The sequence below is a fragment of the Lampetra planeri genome, chromosome 6 (genome assembly GCF_965212315.1).
Source record: "Lampetra planeri chromosome 6, kcLamPlan1.2.h2, whole genome shotgun sequence".
Lineage (NCBI taxonomy): Eukaryota > Metazoa > Chordata > Hyperoartia > Petromyzontiformes > Petromyzontidae > Lampetra > Lampetra planeri.
The window spans coordinates 3,242,272-3,262,257 of record NC_136112.1 but is presented as its reverse complement, the minus strand read 5'-3'; the positions used below and the strand labels follow the sequence as shown (position 1 = coordinate 3,262,257).

The window sequence follows — 19,986 nt, the reverse complement described above, 5'->3', positions numbered from 1 at the left end:
CTCTCCACCCCCCCACCAACCCCCCTTCTCCACCCCCCTCCAACCCCCCACCACCAACTTCCCCTCCACCAACCCCCCACACCAACCCCTCCCTCTCCACCCCCCTCCAACCCCCCTTCAACCCCCCCACACCAACTCCCCCCTCCACCCCCCCCACCAACCCCCCCTCTCCACCCCCCCCACCAACCCCCCCTCTCCACCCCCCCCACCAACCCCCCCTCTCCACCCCCCTTCAACCCCCCCACACCAACTCCCCCCTCCACCAACCCCCCACCCACCAACTCCCGTCCAATCCCCCCTCTCCCCCCCCCACCAACCCCCCCTCTCCACCCCCCTCCAACCCACCACCAACCCCCCCCTCCACACCAACCCCCCCCTGCACCCCCCCCCACCAACTCCCCCTCTCCACCCCTTTCCAACCCCCCTCCTACCCCCCCCTCCAACTCTCCCCCCACCAACAACCCCCTCAAACACCCCCTCCAACCCCCCCCCCCCCCCCGTTGCATTGCCAGAAAGGCTCAATCTGATTGTTTCTTCATACAATTCACACTTTATTGGTCACCCTGTGCGCCCTTTAAATTAAATCTCAACGTTCCTCCTACAATGCCCCCCATCACCGCACGGCAGAAACACACAAAATAGACCCCCAAATTTTTTGTTGTTGCCCGCATTGAAACGGCTGTACCGCCATATGGACCTGAAATCTCAATGTCCCTGTACAATAATAATATGGCGGTAAACCGTGTGGGTTGACATGGTATACGATAAAATCACTGTGTAACAAAAACATTTATTTTTTTAGTTCCTGGGTAGTGTTATTTTCTAATTGCTTATGCCTCAAAAGTACAGAAAATCGCTATTATTCCTAACAAACTTTGCTTTTGTGACCAGCACAGTGATATTTTGAAATTTACCTATTTTCAATTAGAAAACTGTTGCATTTGTGTCATTCCTTCACGTAAAGTCCTGGCCACAAAAGCAACTTCCAGTGCAACGTGAAGTCTACGGGTGGTGGCAGTGGACCACTGCGTGTGTCCGGCCTTCGCACATGGTGGGCTGCTCGCAGTGGTGACACCGTCTTTGCTCCTCTATTTAAAGACCGACACGGGAAGACTTTCTTCACAGTTCTGGCCTAATGGCCCGACGAATCTGGTTTGTAAATCAATCACCTTGCGAAAACAAATATAAATGTTGTGGGGTTACTCGTTCAAATATGCCGGTGTGCTGAAGCAGCAACCGGTACGTTTTGCTTACGTAAGAAAACCTTAATAATTGACTGTGTCGGGTGGTAGCGGATTAAACGACGCACATTTGCATGATAAACACCCCCCAAAAAATAAACAAATGTTGTACAGCTTGTGTCTGATTCGTTATCGAACAGCTTCTGTTTGCGTGGCATTTGCCAACAGCGACTCGTTCCCGGAAGCTGCAGACAATAGCATGCGGGGGGAGTGGACCATAGCTCGCGGATACGCGCCGCAGACGGTGAAGAAAACAAGAGCATCTGTCCGCCGCTTCTGGTCCACGGACGATTTAAGTTGTAATCACCAGAGGTGTGGACTCGAGTCATGAATTTGATGACTTGCGACTCGACTTGGACTTGCATAACAATAACTTTGTCCCACCTATGAGATGTGGACTCGAGTCATGTGACTTGGACTCGAGTCAGACTCGAGTCATGAATTTGATGACTTGCGACTCGACTTGGACTTGCATAACAATGACTTTGTCCCACCTATGAGATGTGGACTCGAGTCATGTGACTTGGACTCGAGTCAGACTCGAGTCATGAATTTGATGACTTGCGACTCGACTTGGACTTGCATAACAATGACTTTGTCCCACCTATGAGATGTGGACTCGAGTCATGTGACTTGGACTCGAGTCAGACTCGAGTCATGAATTTGATGACTTGCGACTCGACTTGGACTTGCATAACAATGACTTTGTCCCACCTATGAGATGTGGACTCGAGTCATGTGACTTGGACTCGAGTCAGACTCGAGTCATGAATTTGATGACTTGCGACTCGACTTGGACTTGCATAACAATGACTTTGTCCCACCTATGAGATGTGGACTCGAGTCATGTGACTTGGACTCGAGTCAGACTCGAGTCATGAATTTGATGACTTGCGACTCGACTTGGACTTGCATAACAATGACTTTGTCCCACCTATGAGATGTGGACTCGAGTCATGTGACTTGGACTCGAGTCAGACTCGAGTCATGAATTTGATGACTTGCGACTCGACTTGGACTTGCATAACAATGACTTTGTCCCACCTATGAGATGTGGACTCGAGTCATGTGACTTGGACTCGAGTCAGACTCGAGTCATGAATTTGATGACTTGCGACTCGACTTGGACTTGCATAACAATGACTTTGTCCCACCTCTGGTAATCACGTCTTAAGGTTTATTTATTAAACGAATCGTGAATTGGGGAGGGGTGGGGGGGTATCGATTTTTTTTTAATTCATGCAAATGCACAAATCCATTCTAGATTTGAAGCTTTCGTGACTGCAAGGATTCATATTTTTAGGTTTTCTTCGGTAAAGTCATGTAGGTAAAAACATTAAAATTAATAAAAGTAGAATAAAAATCACGACGTTTCGGAGGCAACACAAGTAAAATTAAAATCACGACGTTTCGGAGGCAACACAAGCTTCCGTCTTCAGCTGTATCATTTATTTGATACAGCTGTCGTGGCTGTGACGGTTCCACCTGAAGACGGAAGCTTGTGTTGCCTCCGAAACGTCGTGATTTTTATTTTACTTTTATTAGTTTTAATGTTTTTACCTACGTGACTTTACCGAAAAAACCTAAGAATATGCACAAATCCAGCTAGGCAAAGCGGACGGTACATTGACCCCACCCCCCTGTACGTCTGTGAAAAAGAGCTTCACCACTCATCGGATTCCTCCGGTACAAATCGATATTCTGATTCGAACAAGGCGCAAGTTGAATGCTTCTTCTTTCGTACGGCTGATGTACATGCAGAGCGACAACTACAATTTCACATTCACGTGGTCAAAGGCAGCCTAAGCGAATCGGAAGCAGCGGAGTGGTGCTGACGCTACGATGTCGACTTCGTATTTGTGGATCGGAGCATTGCCTCGTCACGCGTTGTGCGGTCGAGTTCCGGATGACCACAGCCGCACACGACTGGAGAGGTTTCTTTAAAATTACATTTCCATTTGGGACCGTCCATAAATGACGTCACGCACATAGGGGAGGGGAGGTGGGGGGGTCAGACATTTGTGACGATGTGTGACGAGGCGAGGGGGGGTTTGAGAAATGTGACGTCACGTAAAAATGCGCAACTTTAAATCAATATAACACGTTCTACTTAATTAAATAGACTTTGTAATAAATGTTTTCTCCTACAATATCAGAGTGCAGCGCCACATTAAATACGCACTACAATGACAATAGTTTAAAGCGATTTGAAGCATGTTTTATTTTTTGTGGGGGGGGGGGCAGAGCTTTGTGACGTCATATTTGAGGGGGGGGTCTGACTTTTTGTGACGCCGTGTGACGAGAGAGGGGGAGGGGATCAAAAATCGTCCAAAATCGCGTGACGTCATTTATGGACGGCCCTTTTGTGCGTCAGGTGTCACCCGCATTGCCACCGTTTGAGCAGTGGACGAGGTTAAGGGTGGACCCGTGAGAAAGCCTCGTGGAAGACCAAACCCCAAGAATCTTGTGCGTTTGGGTCTTTCACAAGGCACACGGAGCAGCGGCTGTTTTCACAGGGGGCGTTGCCAGAGATTCAGAGTGGGGCGCGCGCGGGGGGGGGGGCACGTTGTTATCTGCACGTGGCTCAAGGGGAGGGCTTGTGCCGAGTCAGTCGACGATTTCGCGTCAACGTGGACACGAGAGGGCGCTGTCTTCACGACAATGTGGGGAAAAAATTATATCGTCTTGAATGGAATCGCCGTCCGAATTCACCGAGTCACAAAACCAACAGCACCCGCCTTTGCCTCGCCCAATATTTTCTCTCTCCCAATATTTAACGCTGAATTGACCTACTGAGTACACAGTCCAGGTTCTGGCAATTCATGGCCAAACCTCGTGTGTGTGTGGTGTGCGTGTATCCCATCTCGTGCAAGAAACTATTTGGCGGCAGGTGAATTCATCGTGGCCCGAGTTACGATGAAGCTGATGGCCAAGTGTCGAACCCAATTCTCTGCAGCCGTGAGCGGGCTGCTTCATGACGTTGTTCACGATTAATTTGCGGCTATTTTATTGGTAAGAACCGCCTGGTTCCACCAGCCCACAGAGGATTATTGTGTCCGTCCGTCCGTCGTGCATCCAATAATGGGAGGGGTCGGGATGGGTAGAGAGGGGAGGGTGGGGAGGGGCTGGGTGGGGAGGGTGGGGAGGGGCCGGGTGGGGAGGGGGGGAGGGTGGGGCTGGGTTGGGAGGGGTGAGGCTGGGTGGGGAGGGGCTGGTCACACCCTGGTGCCCTTTTAAAACTCAACGTTTAACCTACTCACGCCGGCTTGTGCCCGCCCTCACTCGGGCATATTTGTGGAATACACCACGCCGCCGTTGACCCTGGCCATTGACCGAGCAACCCAACGTTACTACCAGCTCCCTCCGCAGGAATGTGTTAAATATCGAGTGCGGAAAAAAAACCCTAACACAATGGCTCCTCTTTGTTATTTCATGCATGTCGGCCTCCTTATCAGTGCCTTACCTTATTACAGACCAATTCAGACATGAATGGGACCGTTTTGCCAGTATCACTAAGAATAGGGTTGAACCCTTTCTGACAATAAAACTGGAGGTGTTAAGATGTTCAAACACCAAATAGAGACCTTTTGCAAGGAATCAAGTTACTGCATTAATGCGTGTGTGTTTTATTTAGTGCCCCCTTATAACATTTACCATAGTTACAGGCCCCGCACTCGGAAAAGTGGGAATGAGCAGTTGCTTTGATGTAGAATCTTCGCTGCTTTTATTTCAACGTGTCTCAAATAGGTCGGCCCTGTTTTTGTTAATCGGTGCCCATTTCCTGTGATGATGTTTGCACTCATTTGCACGGGCAACCCGGATGAACGACGGGTGAACGCGTAGTATTGTTATCTTTAATATATTTACCATACTCTAGATATTCATAATGGAATTGTTTGGACATTTTTTTTATTTAGCTGTGCCGAGTGGTGCTCTCATAAGTGGCGTGTTAATTGTAAGTGTTGCACGTCGCGGCATATATAAACATGTATATAACGCGTAGCAAATATATAAAGACGTAGCAACAAACAGGCAATTCAACTTCACCTTTTCTGAATGCGTTTTTACTGGTAGGAACCTCCTGGTTACACCAGCCCACAGGGGATTATTGTGTCCGTCGTGCAGTGAGGGGCTGGGTGGGGAGGGAGGGGCTGGGTGGGGAGGGGAGGGTGGGGAGGGTCTGGGTGGGGAGGGTGGGGCTGAGTGGGGGGGTGGGGAGGGTGGGGCTGGGTGGGGGGTGTGAGGGGTGGGGCTGGGTTGGGAGGGTGGGGCTGGGGGGGGGAGGGGCTGGGTGGGGAGGGTGGGGAGGGGCTGGGTGGGGAGGGTGGGGCTGGGTGGGGGGTCGGAGGGGTGGGGCTGGGTGGGGAGGGGCTGGGTGGGGGGTGGGGCTGGGTGGGGAGGGGCTGGTCACCCCGTGGTGCCCTTATAAAACTCAACGTTTAACCTACTCACGCCGGCTTGTGCCCACCCTCACAGTCGGGCATATTTGCGGAATACACCACGCCGCCGTTGACCCTGGCCATTGACCGAGCAACCCAACGTTCCTACCAGCTCCCTCCGCAGGAATGTTTCTCTCTCCACTCAATCGGAGTTTCTGCTTGCTTAGTCCTCATTCCTGGCCTGGGCCTTGCATGTCCACCCCACATTCCTTCATATCGTGGTTTATCATTTCAAACCATCTCTTTCTCAATTTGACTCTCAGTTCCTGGGGGGTGCTTGCCTCCAACCACATTCGTTACTTCTAGATTTGAAGCTTTCGTGACTGCAAGGATTCATACTCATAGGTTTTTCGGTAAAGTCACGTAGGTAAAAAATAAATAATAATAAATAATAGAAATGACACTTGTCATCTCGTATTTTTTAAAATTATTATTTTCGGAGAGTTTCTGCAAAACTAATTATGCTGTGGATATTATAATATACAGCGCTGTATCAGTGAATTGCAAAGACATTAAAACAATCAGATTAGAGCCCCCATTGAATTGAATGTACGTTATTTTGCAAGGGGAATATTTTGAACCGAGCGAGGTCATCAAAACGGAGATTGAAGAAAAACGGAGCGCCAATGATACAACAACAACAAACGTGTCACATTTTGTATTGAAAGGTTTCCCACTAAATATGGATTTTCAGGAACAAGAAAGGCCTGCGTTTGATCCCCGACTCTGGTACATTCCTGTCTGGAGCGAGCGCCGTTCTCCCCTCTCCTGCATGGGTTTCATCTGGGTGTTCTCAGTTTTGATAGCAAAGAAAAACACAATGTCACTAGTATTGGCCAACAATCAGAATGATCAACAAATACCTGCAAACTACTCCAGTTGGGATTACGTGCGAGTACGCATGAGACAACCAGACAACGTCGTGAGAATTATTGTATTGTTTTATTATTATTATTTTATTATTTCCATTCTACGTGACTTTACCGAAAGAACCAAGAAGATGAGTGCAAAGTGCTACACGCGAGAGGCAGTAACATGCAAGACACACAGTACGCAACAGTACAGATGACTTGGTAGTCAAGACCAACAAACTGTGCACACGTGGCAATACAAACGAAACGGTGGGAGCGAGACAGAACGAACAAGTCACGACGATGATTCGGGTCACTCTTGCAAACGGCGCGTAAACCCCAGAGGTCACGAGTTGTCACCCGCTTAAGACGTGTTTGACTTCGAAGAGCTACGACAACACGGTACACACACGCAAGACAGCACTGTCGTTGAGCACAAGTACGCATGAGACTACCCAATGACGACTAAACGAGTACTTGACGGTGCTGAATGGACGGCAGCGGAGTCACAAACCGAAGCGTGGCGGCATTACGCATCGAGGCAGTCTGGACGGGAGTGGATGCCACACAAAAAGACAAACAGCCTGCCGGGGCAAGTGCTGTCGGCGAGGGCCTTTGAAGGCCGGGGGGGGGGGGGGGGTGCCAAGTAACCGTGGCCCGGCAGCCTTTGTCTTCCCCCCAGTGGGCGACTCATTTGAGGTCGTGTCCACCGTGAAGGGGAGAAGAAAAGACAACCTCCACCGCCCCCCCCCCCCCAACAGGACCTGTTGCAAATATTTGTCACTCGTTATGAATAGGTCGATGAGAGTGGGAATCGAACTTGGAGCGGGGGGAGGCTGCGGGGGGGGGGGGGGTCTTAACGCAGTGGGGCGCACTAACTTTCACCGCGCCAACTTTCACCGCATTTACTTTCACCGCACAAACTTGCACCGCACCAACTTGCACCGCACCAACGTTCCACCGCACCAACTTGCACCGCACCAACTTTCACCGCACCAACTTGCACCGCACCAACTTTCACCGCACCAACTTTCACCGCAACAACTTTCACCGCAACAACTTTCACCGCACCAACTTGCACCGCACCAACTTTCACCGCACCAACTTTCACCGCACCAACTTTCACCGCACCAACGTTCCACCGCACCAACTTGCACCGCACCAACTTTCACCGCACCAACTTGCACCGCACCAACTTTCACCGCACCAACTTTCACCGCAACAACTTTCACCGCAACAACTTTCACCGCACCAACTTGCACCGCACCAACTTTCACCGCACCAACTTTCACCGCACCAACTTTCACCGCGCAAACTTTCACCGCACAAACTTCCACCGCACCAACTTGCACCGCACCAACTTTCACCGCACTAACGTTCCACCGCACCAACTTTCACCGCACCAAATTCCACCGCGCCAACTTTCACCGCACCAACGTTTCACCGCACCAAATTTCACCACACCAACGTTTCACCGCACCAACGTTTCACCGCACCAAATTTCACCACACCAACTTGCACCGCACCAACTTTCACCGTACCAAATTTCACCGCACCAACTTTCACCGCACCAAATTCCACCGCACCAACTTTCACCGCACCAACGTTTCCCCCGCGCTCCACCAAACCCCGGTGCGTCTGCGCTCCACACGCGGACAGTGAGACGGGACAGTGCGACTGCACACCCAGACCCACAGGCCCACGTGTTGTGGTCGCGAAGGAAGCCGTGACGTCAGGGCGGAGAGGCGGCGGTGGGGGGGGAGGGAGGAAAGCGTGGAGGTGGTGGACCACAGCTCGCGAAGTTTGCGCCCGATGCCGTCTATGATGGGGGGCGGGGGGGACGTTAGCATCACCCACCGCCGCTTCCACCAACATCAGCGGCGACTTCTGTCTGCCCCCCCCCCACTCACAGTCATCCCACCAATGCCCACGTGCGGTGGAGGGTGACAAGAAGCGCGCATCTGTGGCAGTCGTGAAAAGCCAGGGGCAGGGGGACATCTCTGGTCTCTCTGTGCACGTGCGTCTCTGCGTCCATCAGACAGACACCAGCCCAGCTCGTGGAGAGTGAGACGGGCCAAGCGACGGGGTGTTCAGTGGGTAGTTAGTTCGCCAGCGGTGGTATCGAGTGGCGGAATTCTTTGTGAACACGTGAACATTAATGATCGTGGCCGTTGAATTGAATAACCGCAGCGGGAGGAAGTTTCTTAAAGTGTGTTTCGCACGTATCGTCTCTGTGTTTAAATAGACCGCGTTAAGGCGGACAAAAAAACTAAATTTCGTTATTTCGAACGGAACAAAACAATTCCAATGATGCCTGCTGGTACGAGAGAGTAAAGGCTGTTTTAGCTTCTGGCAGAGAGGCCAGCATCGCAGCTGGAGGGAGACGAGTAGTGGTTTGACGTGGACGCCAATGTTTTTTGGTGGTCTCGTAAAAGACAAACCCGACATGGATAGAGACAACGGAGAAAACAAGAGACAGAGAGAGAGAGCGAGGAAACAATAGGTGTGTTTCATTAATTTTAAAGAGGACAGAAACCCCCCCCCCACCCCCCTCTCCATCCATCTCCCTGCCATCTGTGCGGCGCATTGGAGCGGGCCGGGCCGTGGGAGGGCTTCGTCCTCCGCGAGACGTGCGCGGGGACAGGAGGAGGAGACCTGGGATTACAATTGAGCACAGTCACCGGACGGGCGAGAGACAGGTGCTGTGGCCAGGTAGGTGATCTGAAGAGGTGCAATGCACCTGTGTTGGGGGGGAGGGGAGGGGGTGGCTGGTCATTTCGTTGTTCTTTTTTTCCCCCGAACGCTTTGTGCGAAAACGGCACGCACGCAGTAAAACACGCAAACATTGACGGGTTTTTTGGAGAAAAAAAATCGACTTTCGTGGAAATTGACTTCCCATATTACCCCTCTGTCTGCTTTGTCTTCACCGGAGATGGTTTCATATTTGTTTTATCTCTCCCCCCCCCCCCCGTTGTGTCAAAACCGGTTGAACTACTGCGGCATGGATGATGACGCGCGTAAGGAACACGTGTAAAGTTCACATTTGACCGGTTGTGCAGGGGGGGGACGGGACCCCCAGCGTGAACTATATAACACACGTGGGGATTGTTTGTTTGTGGTTGTTGTTGTTCCTATCGCTGTGCATGTAAAATTGTGCGAAGGATGTTAAATGAAAGGAGGAGACGGAGAAGAAATTGCGCGGAGACTTTTTTTTTGCTGGGGACGCAATTGGATTGCCACACTCGCGTCTTATGCAATTGAATGTGCGCGTCAACAGCAACCCACGCAGTCCTCTACAGCTCCGGGTTGTCGGGGCCTTTCAAGCGGCGGTGCCTCCATCCTTACCCCCCAGCAGTTTCATCTTCATCAGCCTCATCATCATCATCTTCATCATCATCTTCATCATTATCACCACCACTCGTGACTGCCCAACCAACACAACGCGCGTGTTCTGCTGGAACAAGCGGACTTTACTCAGCGACCACCGGCGGATACTGCCGTGGAATTGCTTGCAAAATAAAATAACACGTTTATTTAAGTTGTATACGCAATCGTAGCCCGTTGCCGCGTTTCCTTCTCTTCTCAAAACGCGAGACGAAGGAACAGGAACGTCATCACCATCGGCAGCGGCGTCGTTAGCGGCAGCAGCAGCAGCAAGGGCATCATCGTGCATCAGTGTGTAGCTTAGCAGTGGCGGCATTAAGGTCATCGTCACAGCATCATCATGACCACCACTATCAAGGGCACAACGGAGGCATCGCCACCATCATCAATATCATCATCATCATCATCGGAAGCCGTATCAGCGGCAGCAGTCCCCATCAACGTGATGATCATCGTAACCATTAACAGCGGCATCATCATCATCATCACGAGCACCTTCGATTAGCGCGGTTGGCTACGTACGGTGCGAAAGAAGTTCATTATAAGCAGCAGCATCTGACGTCGCCATAATCATATTCATGTCTTTTACGGTTGGAAAACATCGGATGTTACCAAACTCTGCCCTTATCAAATTGTCAGTGACTCTTTCATCAGTCAACGGTTACGTGTGTATGTATGTATGTTGAACTTCGGAGAAGTGCAAAGGTTAACTGTGAGATGCGTTCAAATGTTATGGACGTAAGTCGCTCATCAATCATCATCATCATCAGCCAGGGTGAATCCACTGCTACATGAAGGCCCGCCCAAGCCACAGCCAGTGTCTCACTTTCCTGCGATGCAATAAATCCACCTTGCACCTAAACCCGAGCTGATTTAATTGTTCCATCTCAACGGCGAACGTCCCGGATAAAATAGGACGGGTTCCCATTTCCTTTGCCGCCTAATCCGTCATTATTCTTGTCCATCTTTTCTCGCGACCTGTCCTGCCCAAGCCCGCCTTATCTTTCTCAGCAGTGCGAATAAATGTATGTACTGTATGTTGAACATCTTTCGCACCGTACGTAGCCAACCGTGCTAATCGGAGGTTCGGGGGAAGGACGGCAAACACAAAACAGCTATTCTAAAGCAATTCGTTTGTCGATCTATATGATTTAAAAGTGCATAGCTTCGGTGGCTTCCTAATATCGGAAGGAAGAGCGTTCCAGACGGCCGCAGAAGCGCATCTGACAAGACCGCCTTTGTTCAATGTCCAGCCGAATTCCGCGGCGAGGATGATCGGAGTGCGCGTGATAGTTTATACTCCTTGGCGAGATCAGCACGGTGTTGTGTGCCTGATTTGTGGCCAGCACTTTGCGTGTAACTAGTGCGACCTTATAATGGCAGTAGCCTGTGAATAACTTCAGTAACCTTTGTACTCTATGGTTCTTTCGGTAAAGTCACGTAGATATAAACAAAACAATAACAATCAAGTAATACAAATAAAGTGAATATTTGATTATTGTATTGTTATTATTATAGGTTCTTTCGGTAAAGTCACGTAGATAGAACAAATAATAACAATCAAATATTAACTTTATTTTCATTATTTTGTTGTTATTATTTTTTCTATCTACGTGACTTTACCGAAAGAACCAAAAATAATAACAATAAAATATTCACTTTATTTTCATTATTTTATTGTTATTTTTTTTTTTAATCTACGTTACTTTACCGAAAGCACCGTAGAATATGAATTCATGCAGTCGCGAAAGTTTGAAGTCAAAATTTAATATTATTCACTATAATCTTCCTGAAGCAGGATATTTGGCCAAAAACAAAAAAGTCCTGGTGACAGTCACATCCTTCTAAGTGACATTCACATATTTCATGTTTTGTTGCCCTCCATACCTGCTGATCATTGTTGTGCAATGTCGTTGTTCACGTGTGTTCAGCTCTCTCCCCTTTGTAAATTCCACTGCTGGATGAAAGCCTCCACACGCCATGCGGATCTTGGGGGATATGATGTCCATGCTTCACCAGTCTCGTCAGTGGGAGATGGTGGAGGTGAGGAGCTAGACATGACAGCATAGTCCAGTACAACAATGTATGTTGCTGCAATGTCCGTGTGCTTCCCATATAACGTAGCCCTGCAGCAGCCGATGACACCTGGTTTGTGCATGGTGGTGGTGGTTGGTGGTCGCCCATCCAGGCTCTATCCAGGCTAAATCCAGACTAAACCCTGCTTAGCTTTTGAGAGCTGAGAAAACAAGATGGGATGCCTTCGGGGTTATGTGGGCATCGGCGAAAATTGTATTTAGCGATTACAATTTAATGACAACGTAACTGCTATTATTGTTCATCTCCTAACATCTAAATTATTTGCCCATTAGTTGTATCGCGCAGCTAAAAAAAAACATGATGGATGTAAACTTGTGGGTATGGATCGTTTAGTTTCATCCGGCTTCATCATGCGTGACTGCGGGTCGTTCCCATCGTTCATCATCCGTGAATCGATCCTTCACAAAATCGATCCGCTTAAAAAGAATCCTGATGTGGATCACGATCAATATTAAATTAAGCCGTTTCACGTAAGTAAAAAAAAATCTTTGAAAATTACGTAGTTTTTTTATATGAAGGTAAGGATAGTTACACATTGGGTTCCATTCGTTAAAAGTGATCACCGTGAACTCTTATTACATCGTAATTGTTTGTGATAAGGAAACAAAACGTGGAATCACACACACGTGGCAGTATGATGCTTGTGTCGTCATCATCATCGGCCATTCTTGATCCACTGCTACATATACAGTATATGACGTACTAGGTTCCGGTCATAGACACGTGTAATTGCCACCACGGGCTCACAAGTGTTTCAAAGATCGGAGAGGACTCTGACTTATTTTTTTTCACGTTATAAGTTAGAAACAAAACTATTTTGAGCCATCATGGGACCTCGTTTGCCAGTACCAAAATATGAGAATAGGTTTTCCCCCTTTTTTTCTGGAGAAAAAAAAAAGTGGAAAACCTATTCTCATATTTTGAGCCACTTTGTCAATTAACTGCTGGAAATCCTCCCCACACCGTGTCAGTTATGTGGATTACTTGACCATACTTCCCCACGCACTGCCGCTGGGACCATCCCAGGGGTTCGGAAACCAGAATAACTTAGAAGAGACATTTTTTTTTCAAATTCGGTAGTAAAAAAAAACCCCTCAATCTTGCAAGAGGCGCGATGCGTGGTGAATACGAGACGGTGGGTCCTTAATGAATAGCGGTCACGAAGCAGTCCTCAAAGAGCCTCATGTTGCCGACCTCTGGACTAACCTAACCACGCTGGCTGGCCAGTGGCTGGCCAGTGTGGGTTGGTTGGAAGGGGACCCGAGCGGGCGACCCGGGCACCCGTTCAGATGATATTACGCGCCACTGATGTTCGCCGCGTCCGGGAATTCGAACTTGTATTGGGGTAGTTTGGAGCGCAACATGATTATATTACTGCGCCACCACTCCTCTCCTCTCCTCTCCTGTGTGTATGTGTACATATATTATATTCTTGGTTCTTTCGGTAAAGTCACGTAGAAGGGAAACAATAAAATAATAAAAATATAAAATAATAATATTATCACGACATTTCGACTGCAAGACAAGCAAAAAAATTAGAAATTTTCTTGCTGTGGATTTCACACCTGATGATGATGATTGCTTGTCTTGCAGTCGAAATGTCGTGATAATATTATTGTTAATATTGCTGTGGATTTCACACCCAATTTCTAATTTTCTTGCTGTGGATTTCACACCTGATGATGATTGCTTGTGTTGCAGTCGAAACGTCGTGATAATTTTATTGTTTTATATTTTTATTATTTTATTGTTTCCCTTCTACGTGACTTTACCGAAAGAACCAAGAATATGAATCCCTGCAGTCACGAAAGCTTTAAATCAAAATGTACGTATATTGTTTTTTTAATGATTTACAACGAAGGTATTGAAAGCGATTGTACACATTAGCTCTGCCCGCCATGTGCGTCCGTTTCGTCCGTCCGCCTATAACATGGGGGGCACGGAAACTCTCGAAAAAGGCGATTCAATGTACAAATTAAGCTTTAGAATAACGCAGTGTTGCCATTGGGGGGGTACTCGCCCTAGAGAACATTCGGACACATTTATGAAAGGGCTCCTTCCCCCACGCCCTCTCCTGGAGGGTGCTCCCTCTCCGCTCTCTCTTCTATCCGAACTCCCGTTTCCCATCGCGGGCCACCGACTTGCAAGCTTCCTGTGCGGCTATTGACGCGAACGCTACCGTTGGGGTTTTTGTTGTTGTTGTTATCGCGAACGAAACATTTCCGAGGACGAACCCCGTGCTAGAAAGCAATAGCGGGGGGAGGGGGGTCGGGCGGGGGATCTCATGCGTATGCAATATTTTTCTTCCTTGTCTTAAAAAAAAAACCTACTTTTTAATATTAAATTCACGGAGGATATTTTAACTTCCTGCGTCTGGATTTGTCAGAGTCCTGTGTTTTATATACTTCGGTACAAACCGCAGCTGAAATATCAAAGCTAAGCAGGGTTTTTTTTTAGCCTGGATAGTGCTCGGATTATGGGCAACCAGCCGGCCACTGGACAGTGCCACACGACGATCAGCAGAAGGGCAAGTGTAGCGAACTTCCATTGTTGTACCAAACTTCCGATCCGCACAGCGTGGGGAGGCCCATGGTTAGTCCACTGCTGGATGACGGCCTCCCCATTCCACCCATCACCTGCACACGAAATTATTTCATCGCTCTGTTTCCTGAGCCAGTACATTATTATTATTGACCATTGTCCCATCATCCTTTCGATCGACCAAAGCCCCACTTATTTTGCTGAACAGTCAATATGATCGATAACCTCTAAGCTGCGTGTGTTCTCTCTCCCACTTGTTCATCTTTCAGCCTCTCAATGCCATCTATACGCAATGTTTGTGCATTCTTCCGATCTCATTGTTCCATTAATGTTTTAAAGTTTTTGTTTAATGCCCTCCATGTTTGTGTTGGTATCAGTGGTTTGGGTGGGGGAGGGAGGGAGGGGGGCTCCATCCAGCCGTGGATAGACCATGGCGATGCCTTGAAATCAGAAGCCTGGCCAGGAGGGGGCATTAACAGGGCAAGGCATTCTAAGGATCCGAGGCAGGTTTATCAGCAAAGCATTTCGAGGCAAGGAAGAGCGGGGCACTACAGGGCGGGGGATGGGGGGGGGGTCAAGGCAGAGTTGGTGGGGGGAAGGGGTCAAGGCAGTGGTGGGGGGGGGTGGGGGTCAAGGCAGTGGGGGCAAGGCTAGGCAGCGCAGGGCAGGGTAAGGGCATTGCAAGCCAAGGCATGCCGAGGAGAAGGCATGCCGAGGCGTGACCGGTACAGGGCAGGGTAAGGGCAGCCAGTTCCGGATGACCCCCTAGTAGCACAAGTGCTACGGGCCCCGCACTTTGAAGGGCCCCTGCGCTAAATGCTTTCAAGCTATCAATTCCGGTTCAGTGATTCTGCACTTGCTCTATTGCTATAGTACTATACCGCCTTCAACTTTTATGAACGACTGGGTGTTTTAAGGTGAGCGATTTGTCGTATTATCCGGCCGTATAGCAAAATGCAAAAATACAATTACTTTACTACGCAAGTTAAACATTTGTGCGTTTTAATATTTACGTTTTTAAAACGAATTTGGAGGCCCCTTTATCACAGACGCTACAGTCCGTCACTGAGGACAGCGCAGCCAGGGCCCTTGCATGCACGTGTGGGACGCCACGACTCCCGAAGCGCCTCTGGGGTGTTTCCCAATCGCGTATCGCAATCTCCCTCCCCGACTCGCGACTCGCTCGGCTTCCTGGCACCACCACCCAACCCAACCACCCAACCCAACCACCACCACCACCCACCATCACCACCACACCAACTAACCAACCACCACCAAAACCAACGTGCCCTAAGCACGTGCTCGCGTGTACTGTATACACAAAAGGCCGAGCTGCACAGTATGTGCACGTGTGCTGTCAACGTGCTCTGTCAACGTGTGAGAGAGTGCACTGTGTATGTGTGTGTATACTGTGTATATGTGAAGTGTGTATGCTGCCCAGTGGATTGCCATTGCAGGCACTGCAATGGCAATCCACTGGCACCTATGATGGCCGACACCACAAAGACAAAGGTCCCCCGTGTAGCATTGAACAGGCTGTTGGGGCAAGTGCTGTTAGCGAACACATATGAAGGCCGACACCACAAAGACAAAGGTCCCCTGTGTAGTATAGAACAGGCTGTTGGGGCAAGTGCTGTTAGCGAGCACCTATGAAGGGCTGACACCACAAAGACAAAGGTCCCCCGTGTAGAATAGAACAGGCTGTTGGGGCAAGTGCTGTTAGCGAACACCTATGAAGGCCGACACCACAAAGACAAAGGTCCCCCGTGTAGCATTGAACAGGCTGTTGGGGCAAGTGCTGTTAGCGAGCACCTATTAAGGGCCGACACCACAAAGACAAAGGTCCCCCGTGTAACATTGAAGAGGCTGTTGGGGCAAGTGCTGTTAGCGAACACCTATGAAGGCCGACACCACAAAGACAAAGGTCCCCCTATGAAGGCCGGAGAGGCACATGATGGGGGTGGATGTTCCAGCGCCATCCCCGGCCGCCTTTGTCTCCCCGAGAGGCTGAGTCGACCTAGGGGAGGCACAGGACCGGTTTAAATGTCCGCCCACTGTTATCGGTCGTGGGCGGGAATCGAACCCGGATCGCCGCGTTCGAAGCGCAGTGCACTAACTATTGCGCCACCGCTCTCCACACACTGTAGACACACATGCAGTATTCACAAGTAGTACAACACACACGTGTATACTGCAGTATGAAGTGTACCGTTGGCTAAGTAATGCATGCACTGCGGTATGCACGTGTATTGTATCGAGACTGCAAGCACTTCGTATACAGACTACAGTATGCACGTGTTCTGTAGACACTAACAATACCCGCCACAAAGTGACGGTGACGGCGCCCGTGCCAGGCTAGGTGCACTTTGAGGCTATCACGTGACGTGTCGATGGCTCGCTCCTGACAGGAGGAGGTATCGGGACCGACCCAGCAGGTGCCAAGAGTTGGCCGACTGAGATGCACCACCAGCTGTACCCCCTACTTGTGCCAACTTGCTGTATTTTAACCGCCTCCGGCGCTCTGCTCGTTGTTGTGAGCGTCGCTCCTCTGCCCTCGGTCGTTGTTGCTGGGCGTCGACTGCTTCCAATTGCCCAGCAGCAGCAGCAGCAGCGTCCTTCACGAGCCTCCTCCTCCACAGAGGCCGATCTTGACACCGCTGGTACCGGTCATCGGCAAGTCCACTCAGCTCCACATCCTCCCGTACCGCATCAGCTCCATCTCTTCTCCAGCCCGTGTCGTGCCCGTTGAGCCTCCCTCTATGCGGCCAAACAGAAGCTGCTTGGGGGCATGTGGTGGCTGGGCATGCGGTGGTTGGGCTCTATCCAGGTTCAAATCCCCACGCGGCTTCTAAGATCGATCTAAACGACGTGAGAGCATCAACGCTGCCTGAAATGATTTTCACTGCAGCGTTGGCAATTGTAACAGGAAGGGGTCAACTCAAGTGGCATCGCCGCAGTAAGGCAGTCGGAGTCGTCACAACGTTGGCACCAACGTTCCACGTTTCATTGGGAATAGTCTCATCAGCAATAGCTAGTAGGGTGCTATAAACGGTAACGGCATTGTATGAAACATAAGAATAGGTTTTACCCTTACTGGAAATTAAACAGGAGGTGTTTAAAATGTTCAAACCCCAAATTGAAACATTTTAGCGAGGAATTAAGTTAAAGTTACTGCATTGACCACTTACTCTACCTGTGGTGAACTTGCAAACTAACATGTTCTGATAATAGATGTATTGTCTTTGAACAGCATTATTATAATCATCAGCAGCAGTAGTAGTAGCAGCAGAAGTAGCATAAGTAATCTCATCATCATCAGCTGTACGCAATAGCAGTACAGTCCTGTAATCAGTAGCAGCATTATTATAATCATCATCAGCAGCAGCAGTAGCAGCAGTATTCTCATCATCAGCTGTACGCAATAGTAGTACAGTCCTGTAATCAGTAGCAGCATTATTATAATAATCATCATCATCAGCAGTATTCTCATCATCATCAGCTGTACGCAATAGCAGTACAGTCCTGTAATCAGTAGCAGCATTATTTTAATAATAATCATCAGCAGCAGTAGTAGCACTCTCATCATCATCATCAACTGCACTATCATCAGCGCAATGACAACAGCACAATCCTAGCCACACATCCTGAGCAGCAGCAGCAGCAAATCTGTCGACTCTTTCTAGGAAGAGCCCCCCCCCCACCACCTCCAAATCCCCCACCCCCCAAACCCGCCCCCTCCCATCCCCCACAGCCCCCACCCCACAACCCCTCCCCCCCTCCACCACAATCCGCCTCCGTTTCCTCTTCACCCCCCCCCCACGCTGCCCCCCCCCCCCACTCTGCCCCCCCCCCACTCTGCCCCCTCTCTCCCCCCCGCCCCCGGGGCCACTTTTTGCCTTTTAAGGGAATGCAGCGAGAGGCTTGCGGGGCTGCGAGTTCGGCCTTTTCATGCGATATTCATGGGATGAACGTTTATTTTATTTTTATATTATAGAACAACACAACACGTTACGGGTTTTAACCCCTCCTTTTTAACAATTCCATTGAGGTGTTGTTGGTGGCCATACTTCACCTCGCTGGTCAATGCGTGTTGGTGACGGCGGGGAGCATAGAAGTAGAGTACAACGATGGCGTTTTGCTCCCCTGTCACTCTCTGGCGGCTCAATCCTCCCTTGCACGGGGATTCAGGAGTCACACCCAGGCAGCCCACAGGGGATTATTGTGTCCGTCGTGCAGGGAGGGGCTGGGTGGGGAGGGTGTGGAGGGGCTGGGTGGGGAGGGTGGGGCTGGATTGGGAGGGACTGGGTGGGGAGGGTGGGGCTGGGTGGGGAGGGTGGGGAGGGGCTGGGTGGGGAGGGTGGGGAGGGGCTGGGTGGGGAGGGTGGGGCTGGGTGGGGAGGGTGGGGAGGGGCTGGGTGGGGAGGGGCTGGGTGGGGCTGGGTGGGGGGTGGGGCTGGGTGGGGAGGGGCTGGTCACCTCGTGGTGCCCTTATAAAACTCAACGTTTAACCTACTCACGCCGGCTTGTGCCCGCCCTCACAGTCGGGCATATTTGCGGAATACACCACGCCGCCGTTGACCCTGGCCATTGACCGAGCAACCCAACGTTCCTACCAGCTCCCAGCTCCCTCCGCAGGAGGAATGTGTTTGTGTCATGGGCGAGTCGGTTAACACAACTATTTTTTATTATTATGAGGTGCCCCCACACGTGTATATATATAAACTTTTAATACAATGAATGTCACAGGTCATAAATTATTGTCTCAAGCATTAACATGTAATCGTCCAACTTAAACGGCATACAGGACAGTATATACGAACGACTAATAATACAATTTCCTTCCCGTGTAAGGGGCCGTCCATAAATGACGTCACGCACCTAGGGGGGGGGGGGGGGCAGACATTTGTGACGATGTGTGACGAGGGGGGGGGGGTTTAAGAAATGTGACGTCACATCAAAATGCGCAACTTTAAATAAATATAGAATTGTTATAACAACACTAATTATTTTAACAACACTCCTACATCACAGTGCAGCGCCACATTAAATACACCCTACAATGATAATAGTTTAAAGCGATTTGAAGCATGTTTTATTTTCAAAATGGAAATATGGTTTTGGGGGGGGGGGGGCAGAGCTTTGTGACGTCATATTTGAGGGGGGAGGGGTCTGGCTTTTTGTGACGCCGTGTGACGAGGGGGGGGGGGTCAAAAATCGTCCAAAATCGCGTGACGTCATTTATGGACGGCCCCTTAGTGTGTCATTTCTAATTGGCTGCATGTGCTACACGTGTGTTTGCGATGTTGCCTTGAAGTGCACCTAGCCTGGCACGGGCACCATTATGACGTCGCCGCCACTGAACAGCGAATGTCGGTGGTTGTAATAATTTGTGTGTGTGTGCGATGTCATGGTTGTGTGATGTGACGACTCAGT

General features: G+C 49.8%; 1 protein-coding gene across 1 annotated transcript in view; it reads left to right on the top strand.

Annotated features, from left to right (window-relative positions):
* The first annotated feature begins 8,429 nt into the window (after positions 1-8,429).
* Positions 8,430-19,986, top strand: part of LOC144719402 (SH2B adapter protein 1-like) — a 98,485-nt gene continuing 86,928 nt past the window's right edge. Inside the window, exon 1 of the mRNA XM_078595282.1 lies at positions 8,430-9,243. The gene's annotated coding sequence lies outside the window, so the exon portion shown is untranslated. The remainder of the gene's footprint in view (positions 9,244-19,986) is intronic.